Here is a 14,362-nt window from a genome sequence, read left to right as displayed (position 1 = left end):
ACATAGTTCAGTGTAGTTTTTGTATTGTTTCATGTAGCACCATGGTCCTGGAAAACATTGTCTCATTTTTATTATGTTCTGCACCAGCAGTTATGGTTGAAATGAAAATAAAAAGTGACTTGACTTGACTTGACTTGACTTGAAAGCTCACCTCTGTCCTAGGATACTGACTGACTTTTACCGCTGTACCATTGAGAGCATACTCACCAACTGCATCTCAGTGTGGTATGGCAATTGTCCCGTATCGGACTGCAAAGCACTCCAGCGTGTGGTGAAAACTGCCCAGCGGATTATCAGCACCCAATTGCCCACCATTGAGAACATCTACCATAAACGCTGCCTGTGCAGGGCGAAAAGCATTATCAAGGATGCATCTCACCCTAACCATGGACTTTTTACTCTCCTCCCATCCAGTAGGCGCCACAGGAGCCTCCACTCCCGCACCAGAAGGCACAGGAAGAGCTTCTTCCCCGAGGCTGTAACCCTGCTGAACCTCACATCACAGCGCTAAGTAGTACTGCACCCATATTGTACTGTCTCAGTACTTTTATATTTGTGTGCTGTAGCACTTACTTTTTATTCGCAGTTATTCTGCAAATAACATTATTCTTTGCATTTCTGGTCAGATGCTAACTGCATTTCATTGGCTTTGTATCTGTACTTGGCACGTTGACAATAAAGTTGAATCTAATCTAATCTAATCTAATCCTGTGGGTTATGTTAGAGCACTCCAGTTTCCTCCCATAGCCCACAGTGCAGGGATCACAGGAGAATCAGCATAAACCTGATGGGAACAGCAGAGAAGTGGCAACATATAATTCTCCGTAACTTCCGCCACCTCCAACGGGATCCCACCACTAAGCACATCTTTCCCTCCCGCCCCACCCCCCCCCGCTTTCCACAGGGATCGCTCCCTATGCGACTCCCTTGTCCATTCATCCACCGATCTCCCTCCTGGCACTTAGCCTTGTAAGCAGAACAAGTGCTACACATGCCCTTACACTTCCTCCTTCACCACCATTCAGGGCCCCAGACAGTCCTTCCAGGTGAGGCAACACTTCACCTGTGAGTCGGTTGGGGTGATATACTGCGTCCGGTGCTCCCGATGCGGCCTTCTATATATTGGCGAGACCCGAGGCAGACTGGGAGACCGTTTTGCTGAACACCTGCACTCTGTCCGCCAGAGAAAGCAGGATCTCCCAGTGGCCACACATTTTAATTCCACATCCCATTCCCATTCTGATATGTCTATCCACAGCCTCCTCTACTGTAAAGATGAAGCCACACTCAGGTTGGAGGAACAACACCTTATATTCCGTCTGGGTAGCCTCCGACCTGATGGCATGAACATTGACTTCTCAAACTTCCGCTAATGCCCCACCTCCCCCTCATACCCCATCCGTTATTTATTTATTTATATACACACTTTATTTTTCTCTCTCTCCTTTCTCTCCCTCTGTCCCTCTGACTATACCCCTTGCCCATCCTCTGGGCTTCCCCCCTCCCCTTTTTCTTTCTCCCTGGGCCTCCTGTCCCATGATCCTCTCATATCCCCTTTGCCTATCACCTGTCCAGCTCTTGGCTCCATCCCTCCCCCTCCTGTCTTCTCCTATCATTTCGGATCTCCCCCTCCCCCTCCAGCTTTCAAATCTCTTACTAACTCTTCCTTCAGTTAGTCCTGACAAAGGGTCTTGGCCTGAAACGTCGACTGTACCTCTTCCTAGAGATGCTGCCTGGCCTGCTGCGTTCACCAGCAACTTCGATGTGTGTTGAGAGAAATGGCATTGATAGGTTGCTCTGATTGTTCTGTCCCTTCTCATTACTATCATTGGGTAGGAGGTGCAGGGGTCTTGGGTCCCACACCACCAGGTTCAGGAACAGTTATTGCCCTACAACCATCGGGCTCCTGGACCGGGATAGACGGCTTCACCCATCTCATCACTGAACCAACACCACGTCCCCATGCACTCATTCTCAGAGACTCTGCAGCTCAATATCATTTATTTACTTTTTTAAATTATGAGCACAATTTGTCCTCTTTTACACATTGGACATTTGTCAGCCTTTGCTATGCGTGGCTTTTCATTGATTCTATGAGGGGTGATTGATAAGTTTGTGGCCTAAGATAGAAGGAGTCAATTTTAGAAAACCTAGCACATTTAGTTTTCAACATAGTCCCCTCCTACGTGTACACACTTAGTCCAGCCGTCATGGAGCATATGGATCCCTTCTTTGTAGAAGTGGTCCACAGCAGGGGTGATTGATAAATTCATGGCCTAAGGTAGAAGGAGATGAGTTATACGGCTCTCGTTACATGCACATGCAGTTCAACTCTTCGAGTGAAAATGCAGAAAGTTTGAAGTTAATAACTCGTCTCTTTCTACCTTAGACCACGAACATATCAATCACCCCTGCTGTGGACCACTTCTGGAGGTCCAAGACGCCGACTTCTACAAAGAAGGGATCCGTATGCTCCATGACCGCTGGACTAAGTGTGTAAATGTAGGAAAAATAAATGTAACACACATCAAAGTTGCTGGTGAACGCAGCAGGCCAGGCAGCATCTCTAGGAAGAGGTACAGTCGACGTTTCAGGCCGAGACCCTTCGTCAGGACTAACTGAAGGAAGAGCTAGTAAGAGGCTTGAAAGTGGGAGGAGGAGGAGGGGGAGATCCAAAATGATAGGAGAAGACAGGAGGGGGAGGGATGGAGCCAAGAGCTGGACAGTTGATTGGCAAAAGGGATATGAGAGGATCATGGGACAGGAGGCCCAGAGAGAAGGAAAAGGGGGAGAGGGGGGAAAAACCCAGAGGATGGGCAAGGAGTATAGTCAGAGGGACAGAGGGAGAAAAAGGAGAGAGAGAGAGAGAATGTGTTTATATACATAAATAACGGATGGGGTACGAGCGGGAGGTGGGGCATTTGAAAAATAAATGTGCTAGGTTTTCTAAAATTGACTCCTTCTACCTGAGGCCACAAACTTATCAATCACCCCTGGTATTGTATATCTTTACTTTCCTGTGGATTCCTGCAAGAAAATAAATCTCAAAATTATATATGGTATGTATACTCTGATAATAAATTTACTTTGAACTTTGAGAGCTAGCATAGACTTATTGGGCTGAACAGTCTTGTTTATGTCATAAGGAAATACAAACATTCCACATATCAGAATCAGGTTTAATATCACCGGCATATGTCATGAAATTTGATGTATTTGCAGCAGCAGTACAATGCAATACATAATAATAGAAAGAAAGTGAAATACAGTAAGTATATATGACAGAGGGGAAGAAGCTGTTTGTTTTGAAATTTATTCCAACTCTGTAAACCTGAGCATCTGTATTAGAGCTTGCCAGAGGTTACAATGGTAATGATTAATTTTCTAAATAGATTTACTGTACTGTTTTACCCATATAGGAGTTAGATCCCAGTTAAACTATGTAGACCTATTATTTGCCCAGTGTTTAAATCTGGTAAGAGCAGTATATTATCTTTGTCTTACGTTACATAATCTGCAAGTTGAGACTTGTGTGAAAAAACTATTAACTAAAATTGCTCCGTAATCCATCTTTCAGATAATACTTGTAGGAATTTGGAGAGATTTCTCCTCTTACTGAAAGTCTGAACTTTCAATAGGAGCAGAAATGAGAAAAGACAGAGAAACATTCTTTTTAAGATTAAATGGTGAAGCTCTCTAACTGCTCACGAATCCTGCTTTATACATATTTATGTATAAGTAAAAGAAATTAGTTACGGAACATTAACTTCTGGCCTGCTGAAAATCAATTTGGAAACACAGCAGAAATCCATATGCTGGAAGTTAAGGGCTGTACTGGTTGTGTAAATGTAAACCTTATGAGCAGCTGATAAAGTAGGGATTCCGATAAGCTGTTCAGAATGTCTTGGGGTGATACCATGCAATTGCTGAATGGCATTATAATGTCATAAATGTTAAGCATTGTGATTTGTTGGGTGGAGATGTGAAATTAGCCATCTTACTCTGTTTAATGAAAAGAACAGACCATAGCAGGGCCACAAGTTTACAGTGGTTGAACTAGTCAAATTCACTTTTTATTACTCAGGATCAGAAGATTTTTATGACATGCTTTGGGCAGTTGCATTCTGCAATTCCTTATTTATAATTAGGAATACTGATTTATGGTGATTGAAGAAGTCAAATTTTGTTTTTGTTAAATGGTACTTTCTTTAAATTGTGCCTGTGTTTTGGAGTCACATTTCATGATTAGAACACTTTCTCCCTCATGTGAAAGGCAGAAACCACTGGTGTAAGTCACAGGCAACTTGGGGACAGTAGAGAAGTGAAGCAAGACCAGGAAAAAGTTGCACCAGGTTCATTCAGTCCTCTGTTAGAAAAACCCTGGAATTACAGGATATAAAGATCTGGCTCAGAAGTGGAGATAAGGCCAATGTAGATCACCCATCGTCATATTAAATGGGAAGACAGGCTTCAGGAATGAGGAATCGCTGGAAAGATTCAACAGGGTAGGCAATGTCTGCTGTAAGAGCAACAGTGCTACAGCTCAGGCCTGAGAGTCTTCAGAAATAGCCAGTTCAGATACAGATAGGAAGAGTAACTAAGATTGACTTAGTGTTTCTTAGACTATTGGTATATGCTGGCCTTTTATAAGCAATACGTAACACAGAATATTCTGATTCTCCTTGCTATATTAACTCATTCAGTATTACCCGATCAGAGATGTTTTACTATCCCATCACACCTTTTCTGACGGTGAAAATGAACTGACTTTCTTGCTTTCCCAGTTCTGACTAAAGGTCTCTGACTGAAATCTTGACTCTGTTACTTTCTCCACAAGGGCTGCCTGATGGGCTGAATGTTTCCAGCATTTTCTGCTTGTATTTCTTTTTTTTTTAATTTACTTCACTTCTATTTGTTTTTGCTGTCTATAATTGTACTTACAGTAGACACATTCCAATGGAATGGCTCCTGTTTTTCCTGGGATTATTACACGGGTTAATTTAGGCCAAAATACATCAAGCTCAGAAGCAGCCAAGATCTAGAGGAGTGCACAAGTTGAAACAGTCTGAACGTGTTTATTGTCAGGGGTTGATCCAGGATACAATCAATAATACACAAACCGCCCTCAGCAGGTTTCCTCAGCAGGAAGAAATCCTACTCTGTCAAAGTCCAAATAGAGTGTGTCAAACCATCAGAGGATGCTATTTATCACTGTGCAATACACAGACGATAGCCACAATGCCTTCATCTTAGTGCTCCCGCTCTCCAAGGGAAACAATCAGAATCTCAACTCATTTCAGGAGGAATAAAGCCAATCCCACGTGACCACACTAGCTGACTGTACTCAGAGAGCCTTCTCAGCTGAAGAGAAGTGCTGTATTTTCAGCATGTGTAGAGGTATTCATCAGAACCATTAGGGTGTTGATTGCTGGCATCCCTGAGGCCTGACATGGTCATTCTGTCAGAAACCTCGAAGCAGGTGGTCATGCTAGAACTGGGCAGACCAGACTGAGGAGGCGTTCAAGCATAAGAAAGCCAAATACCAAGAGCTGGTAGAGCAGTGCCATGCCAGAGACAGGGGTGGAGGGCACAATGTAAGCCTATAGAAGTCGGGTGTAAAGGTTTTGATGGCTGCTCACTGAGCAGAACCTACTCTCTCCTTGGCAATACAAAGACCGAAAAGGAAAGAGGCGTCAAGGCTGACACAGAGGCTGCTGAGCGAGTCTCCAGATGTCAATTGATCAAAAGGTGTGACCTGTGAACCAATGCTGCTGGGACACAAACTGGGGACTGATCATACCCTGGCTTGGCCACCTGGGCGAGAGTGTCTGGTATGGAAAGACCCAAAACACCAGATGACCGCAGGCTACATCACTGATGGTGTGTCCCAGTGCGTCCTATGGTGTATCTCAGCACCAAATAGTTCAAATAGTCAAGAAGGTATCTTCAATGTGCTCATATGTGAGATTCCAGAATATTGATTCCTTGATCTGCTCTTCCAAGATTTCCATTTGGGAAGCTCAGTGCTCAGCTCTGCTGTGAGTCCTGATGAGGCTGAACCTGGGACACCTCAGGATGGCTCGAGTCAGTGATCTTCCTCGCAGCTGCATTTGGATTGAGGGAAGGATTAGTTTAGAAGTTGATATCAAGAGACATTTCCTCAGAGTCATACGGGACGGAAACAGGTCCTTCAACCCATGATGCCCAGCTAAGCTGTCTCATTTACCTGTATCCGCCCCATAGCCCTCTGAACGAGGACATCCCACCCTGGGGTCTACCAAGCCCCACTTAACAGTAGAGGTCCATGGCATAAGTAGGGTTGGGGACACCTGCTCTAAATCTTACCTGTCTACATGTCCATCCAAGTGTCCTTTAAATGTCGCTATTGTACCTGCCCCAAGAATTTCCTCCAGCAGCTCATCCCATATACATACCACCTCTGTACAAAGAAGTTGCCAAATAAATTCCTTTTAAACAATTTGCTTCTCACCAAACCCTGTGACACTTCTTGATTTCTTTTAATTGTGTGCATTTACCTTATTTGTGCCTCTGATTATCTTAGACATCTCTCTAAAGTCATCTCTCGGTTTCCTACATTGTAAGGAATAAGTTCATAACCTGCCCGGCTTCCCCCTATAATTCAGGCCCTTGAGTCCTGGCATCATTCTTGTGATCGTCTTTGCACACTTGGTACCTGGAAACTCAGACACCTTTCCCTGAAATATTTTAGATACTTGGATGGCAGGGTGGAGATACGTCTCTACTAGTCAAGTCAAGTCAAGTCACTTTTTATTGTCATTTCGACCATAACTGCTGGTACAGCACACAGTAAAAACAAGACAACATTTTTCAGGACCATGGTGCTACATGAAACAATACAAAAACTACACTGAACTACATAAAACAACACAAAACTACACTAGACTACAGACCTACCCAGGACTGCATAAAGTGCACAAAACAGCGCAGGCATTACAATAAATAATAAACAAGACAATAGGCACAGTAGAGGGCAGTAGGTTGGTGTCAGTCCAGGCTCTGGGTATTGAGGAGTCTGATGACTTGGGGGAAGAAACTGTCACATAGTCTGGTCGTGAGAGCCCGAATACTTCGGTGCCTTTTGCCAGATGGCAGGAGGGAGAAGAATTTGTATGAGGGGTGTGTGGGGTCCTTCATAATGCTGTTTGCTTTACGGATGCAGTGTGTGGTGTAAATGTCTGTAATGGCGGGAAGAGAGACCCCGATGATCTTCTCCGCTGAACTCACTATCCGCTGCAGGGTCTTGCGATCCGAGATGGTGCAATTTCCGAACCAGGCCGTGATGCAGCTGCTCAGGATGCTCTCAATACAACCTCTGTAGAATGTGGTGAGGATGGGGGGTGGAAGATGGACTTTTCTCAGCCTTCGCAGAAAGTAGAGACGCTGTTAGGGCTTTCTTTGCTATGGAGCTGGTGTTGAGGGACCAGGTGAGATTCTCTGCCAGGTGAACACCAAGAAATTTGGTGCTCTTAACGATCTCTACGGAGAAGTCGTCGATGTTCAGCAGAGAGTGGTCGTTCTGTGTCCTCCTGAAGTCAACAACCATCTCTTTTGTACCCCTTCTAAAGGAGGTATGAGGCACACCTTCCCTCCACTAGTCTGTAGGTCACCCTTGGACCAAGTGTAGCACCTGCTTAGCCCATCACCAATCACGGTCACATGAAGCCATGGGAGCAGGTTCTGATAGTTGTATGAACAGCTGGTGCATATCACAAGTCATGGTGGTGTAACCACTGACACCAGACAGACAATCTCAGAAGAGTATTGATAATGGCTGGGGTCACCCGTCTTATAAAGACACTGCCCAGGTGAAAGCAATGGCAAAGCCATTCTGTAGAAAAATTTGCCAAGAACAATCATAGTCATGAGACCGGGACTGCCCACATCATACAAAACAGCACAGCACATAATGATGATGATGATCATGTTAGATACTATCTTGACCATGAATTTTAATTCATGTACATATCTTTTCAGAGGTTCAAATGGTTCAATTTAATATCAGAGAATGTAAATAGTATACAACCTGAAACTCTTACTCTTCACAGACATCCACAAAACAGAAACAAAAAACCCAAAGAATAAAATGTTGGAAAAGCTAGAACCCCAAAGCCCACTCTCCTCTTCCCACACTCAAACAGCAGCTAAAGAATCAACCTTCCCCGCACTTGATCTAGCAAAAGAACTGCCCACCACCCACCATGCAGGCAATAGCAAAGCCCCCAAGGAGACCATGATCTAGAGTCCAACAAATTTTAATTCAATTTTTTGACAACTTTGCTCTAAAACTTACTTTAAGTTACAAAACTCTCTTCATTTAATCCTTGCTTCCCACAGTAGTGAAGGCAGAGTCTGAAAGAGGTATAATTTGTTCACAACCTCGCCAGCAATCGTATTTATGACATGTCTTGTGGTACCAAAAATGTCAGGCTAAATGACACTATACAACCCACAAAGACTTCTATCATTTATCAAAATGACATTTGCAAATTTCCATAACCATTACGTTTTGCACACTAAACAGCTGGATTAACAAAAAGGTACCATTTATAACCATTAAGAGATGTATTAGCTACTTGCGAAGTATGAAAGGAGCATTATGTAAGGGTACACTGTGATTGGTTGTTTTCCTGCCAATCTTGCAAACTAAATTGGTATTCATTAAAATCTACATCAAAAAAATACACTATTAAATCTTTTTTTTAAAGGATCGAAGGATCTTGTGGCTATGTTCCGCCGTAACAATTTATTTCCCAAATCCTTCATCTGATGATTCGTTCAGTACTGATAGGTGTTTGGAATGTGCTTTAATGCCCCAAAGCTCTAGATGAGCTTCAGGGCAGGTTTATAGAAGGCTTTCAATCCCATGACCTCATTAGGTTGCCTTCCTGTGGGAGAATACTCCTAATTGGCAGAGGATCTGAATCATGCTCACATTTTTTGACTAAGTGAATTAATTTAGCCTAGTACTGGATCCCAACATAGAATTGTGCTTCACAGGATGAGAAAATAATGATATCTGCATACATGTCCCATTGTCAGGGATTTCTATGCAATAGGAAAACATTAACAACACATTAATTAATTTAATGTACTGAGTCATGGATAAATATTTCAACTAGTCAGTAAGAAATAAACTTTCATATAGGAAATATACCCATCATATCAACATTATAATGAGTTTATTTATAATAATGGGCAAAAATATCTGCCTCATTTGACAGTGATTCAATATCTAGATGAAATAATGTTCAAGACAACACCAAAGAAATTAAGGACAAGGAAAGTATCTTTTTAAGAAAAGTATTTTTGAACATAAACAGGGAACAGCATCCATAAAGTGCTTTGAGAGTGAGGGAAGTAAATTAATGCCTAACTAAGTGCAAACAATATATGCGTTTGTTGAGTGGGTAGGGAATATGACTAAGTTCCTCCTGACTCAATGAACTGAACTATTTACTTTTATAACTCTCCCTTCATTGTCCACCATTGGTCATTGTTGAGAATTCTCTCCTCTCAGCAAGAAGGTTCACATTCAAGGCCCACTTCACCACCTGGAATATAAAACCCTCCGATGGTTCTTCACAGCCGCAGTTACTCTGTCAGATGACATAATTTGGAAAAAATGTCAAAACAAAAAGCTTTTATGCTCACTCGTGTGAAGAATGACAGGAAGGTATTTTTGGTCAAAACGAATCCTTAAAACAGTTTATCTGGTTTTTATCATATTGCCATTTCTAGGAAATTGATATGTGGCATTCTGGCTATTGTCTTGTTTAGATGATATTATTAGCTGCACTTTAGATAAGGAGGTGGCACGGCAGCACAAAGGTTAGCACAACACTTTACAGTACCAGCGACCCGGGTTCAATTCCTGCCACTGTCTGTCTATACGTTCTCTCCGTGACCACCCGGGTTTCCTCCGGGTGCCCTGACTGCCTCCTACAGTCCAAAGACGTACCAATTAGTGATTTGTAAATTGTCCCCTGATTAAGCTAGAGTTAAATCAGCAGTAGCTGGGTGTCATACCTCGAAGGGCTGGAAAGGCTGATTTCACGCTGCAGCTCAATAAATAAATAAATTAAATAATACTATGTTAGCATTGAGGAGTTTTGTGAGGTCTTCAAATTGGGAAAGGTGTTGTGGAAATAGGGGTCATTGCTCTTTTCTCTTCAATTCCATAAAGTTTTATTGTCTTGCGAGATTCAACATACACAAATAACAGTATCCCAGGTATAACTACGTCATGGCTAAGAAATGTTTGAACCTTCAAAATCCCTGGACAGCTCTTTCTCCTCTCCCAAATACAGATGCCAACTCAGCTGATCAAAATATTACTGTTGCCTTTGGCCTTCTATTTATTGAGAAATATATCGGGGGACAGGCCCTTCATGCTCTTCAAGGCGGACCACCTGAGAACCCAGACTTAACGGCATTTAAAACAGTCACGCTCACGTCGCCTCTTTGATCCACATTAGGTGTAAGGCTGCAGTAAGATCAAGAGCCAAGTGTTCCCAGGGTAACCTAAACTCCATTGGTGAACAGATCATCAATGAGAAGGTACTTTTGATGCTATGGACCAATAGTATTAGGCAAGGTTGGCAACCCTTCAGGAACTGTTATCATTTTATAGAAGTGTTGATGGCATCTTCCATAGCTTTGTTGATTGGGAGCAAATATCCAGGTTGGATTTCACACCAATGCTGGAGGAACTCAGCAGATCAGGCAGCCACGAAACTGAAAAAACAGTCAACGTTTCAGGCCGAGACCCCTCTTCAGGACTGACTTTATCATAAGACCATAAGATATAGGAACAGAATTAGGCCACTTGACCCATCAAGCCTGCTCTGCATTTCATTATGGCTGTTCTATTTCCCTCTCAGCCCCAGTCTCCTGCCTTCTCCCTGTATTCCTTCATGCCCTGACTCATCAAGAATCTATCAAATTCTGCCTTAAATATACTCAATGGCTTGTCCTCTACTGCCACCTGTGGCAATGAATTCCACAAATTCCTCCTCATCTCCATTCTAAATGCAACACACTCTCTTCTGAGGTTGTGTCTTCTGGTCTTAGACTCCCCCACCATTGGAAACATCGTCTCCACGTCCACTCTATCAAGGCCTTTCAACATTTGATATGTTTCAATAAGATCCTCCCTCATTCTTCAAAATTCCAGCAAGTACAGGCCCAGAGCCATCAGCTGGTCCTACCTGCCCAGGTTGGATTTCTCCTGCTTTAAATTAACTAATCCAAACTGACTAATTGCTGTCCGTTTAATCTCAATCTTTGTTCCCTTTGGAAGAATAACTTGTCTCCATAGTTAGAGATCTGGAAATACCATTTCCTTTTAAGAAGTTTTTACTGGAACATTTATAAATAGGTTATGATTTTTGATGCATTTAACTTGTTTTTATATAGTGACAATTGAATCTTCAAGATTCCCGGTATTTTAAATCATGAAAATAGTACCTGCTTAACACATCCTTCCAATCCTTACAAATGAAATAAGGGCAAGGAAAAGTTTCACTGCAAAACTCACATCTTTAACAGTGGGAATGCAGCCATGAAAAGATAAGGAAAACTATTCACTAATCCTCACAAATATTTTTAGTAGACCACTGGAGATGCCTTCGGTTTGAATAGGAAATAGGAAGGGATGAAGCTACTAATTTTATTTGCAGTTGAAACAAATTTGGAAAGCTGAAGTATATTCCCATATTTTTGGCTTTGGGCCCTTGCTGATTGTTTCTGGCACTGGTACAGTATATATGCCCTATTGTGCTTTGTTATCTGAGTTGGTTAAGTTCCAAGTCTTGCAGGGCCCTGTTTCTAAACATATTCAGCCGCGTGTCATTAAGGCAGTAAACATTTTATGCCTTGTTTTTCTGAAACACTGAACATCCCTTAGCAGTGGAAAACCTTGGTGGATTCTTTCAGAAACTGCCTCATATATTTAATTAACTAAAAATAAAGCCTGTTTTGGTAAGGTTTGCTTTGCCCTGAATGTGGGGACTTCAACCAAAAGGTTGGAAACAAGATTTACGTAGCTTTATTTTTGCATAATCCTGTTGCACAATATCTTCTGAGTCACCCCGTGAGACAGATACCTTGGAAACTTTAAAACATGGGCTAAACATATTGGAAGACTATCAGTTACCTCATGTAGTGGTGTAATATTGTGAAATTCTGAATGTCACTCTAGAATCCGTATAACAAGTCCAAGCAAAACAACTAATCTGCCATATATGACTTTGTAAAACAGGAGAGCCCGTCTCATTTTGTGAAAAAAATGGTTCTTGGTTGTAAACAAAAGCAAAGCAGTGATTTCTAATCTGCATCTGTGCTCTGTGAATGATATATCTTGGCACAGCTCCTAAATGTCTGGTTTGCATCCAGGAAAACAATTTTAAAAAGCATTGTACAACTCATTAAAAAGCCTAGCTTCCTATTTTATGCTTTGTCATTAACCAATCTTTGCCTGTGCCTTTTCTCACATTACAGGTCAAGAGATTTTTGTTCAACCGTAGGATTGTGAAGTTTAATTTTGAAAGCTACATTTTGCCCCAGTTTGCTTCCTTTGCTTGTGTATTCCGTCCAATCCCAAGCAGCTCTGAGAGACAAGGAACCGTGGCTGCTGCAGGAGGTATAATAGTTAAAGTCATCTTCAACTTTATGAATTCCATGAAAGTCAAACATGGTTTCTGTAATGCCTTCGTGAAATCCAACCTTCAAAAGTAGTTATCAACCGAACAAAATATTCCAAATAAAAGCAAATATCAAAACTGTAAACCAAAAGTGCTGAAAATTCCCAGCAGCTCAGGCAGCCTCCTGGAGAGAGGAATGAATCAAGAATCAGGTTTATGTAACTGTTAAATCCATATTGGCCAATATTCCCTTCCTCAAGTGTGGTGATCAAAACTGCTTATGTTACCGCAACTGTTGTCTAACCAAGCCTTCGTGCAACTGCAGAAATAATATCTATCCCTCTGTACTCAGGTCTTCTGCTTGTAAAAGCTGATTTATGTCAGCCTCTTTACCAGGACATCAGGTATTAAAGATCTCTGAAGTTGATCACATCGCCACCCTCCCCTTCCCCTCTTTAGACTATGATGCTTCTATGGTGCTGCCAAAGGAAATGGTGTCACATTTGCCTTCATTGCAATCCATTATCCACTGCTGTTGTTCACTCATTTATTTTAAAGATTCAAAGATTCAAAGTACATTTGTTATCAAAGTATGTGAGTGAGGCCTCTGTCGGTCAGGGTCGACCAGGGATGTTGCTTCCTGGCTGTCGAGATATGCAAATGGCCAGTACAATGTAGGGGGCAAGTTGTTGCTCATGTAACAAGCTCCCTCTCTCCACGTATCTGATGAACCCAAAGGAATGGCCGAGACAGAATGAGTTTCGTACCAGCAGCATCACAGGAGTTGCCAATCAGCGTTGAACTCAACATAGGACTGCCTTCGGGACACCAGCTCCAGATTTTTCCCCCAGGGTTTATTCTTGAAGCCTTTCCCATGAATGGGTATGGCTGCAAGGCAACGGAGGTTTGAAATCAGAGTTTTCCTTCTCTTAGCTGAGGCACCCCCATCTGCCTGAAGCCATAACGCACCCCCCCCCCCCACCCCTGCTCTTCTCCTGTCAGTAGAAGTGGCTCCACCAGGTTTAGTAGCTAAGCCATATGCGGCCAGGAGTTGGACTTGCGGGTTGCAAGACGCTACTTGACGTGCATACCATTGGGAGCATTTAATAGGTAGTGGGAGCTTTTCCCTGTTACCACCCCCAGCTATAACACCCTTAAGGAACCAAAGTATGCCTGTGCTGCACAATCCTGAAATTCGTCTTCCCACTGACAGCCATGGAACAAAGAAGGAAAATCATGGAACTCACTTATTAATACTTTGTTGTATTCCCACCACCCCTCATCATTTTTCATCAATGGATACATAATCTTTCATTCCCATCATCTGAGTCACTTACAAATTTTCTTGAGGACACTACTGGGCACATTGTGCCAATGAGTACCAGCCATCATCGTCACGCTATCTCCTGCAATACAGCCAACTTCCTGTCTACGCCAATAATCTGCCTTCCGTTTCATGAACTCTTACTCAAGTTAACAATTTCTTATCAAGCAATCTGTTCATTAAGTGACCGGTAGACACCTCCAATCCAATATTAGTCACTTCTTCAAATTGAAACCTTGTGTTTATTGGCCACATTTACAGATTCATGCTGCTACTCTCAGATCTTTAGAAAATGTTCAAGATACTTTATCACCCCATACACCCTGTAACAGGAAAGCATGTACCACTGGTCTGA

Source organism: Mobula hypostoma, chromosome 19 (genome assembly GCF_963921235.1).
Source record: "Mobula hypostoma chromosome 19, sMobHyp1.1, whole genome shotgun sequence".
In the NCBI taxonomy this organism is placed as follows: Eukaryota; Metazoa; Chordata; class Chondrichthyes; order Myliobatiformes; family Myliobatidae; genus Mobula; species Mobula hypostoma.
The sequence above is the reverse complement of the archived record's forward strand: the minus strand, read 5'-3'. Positions refer to the sequence as shown.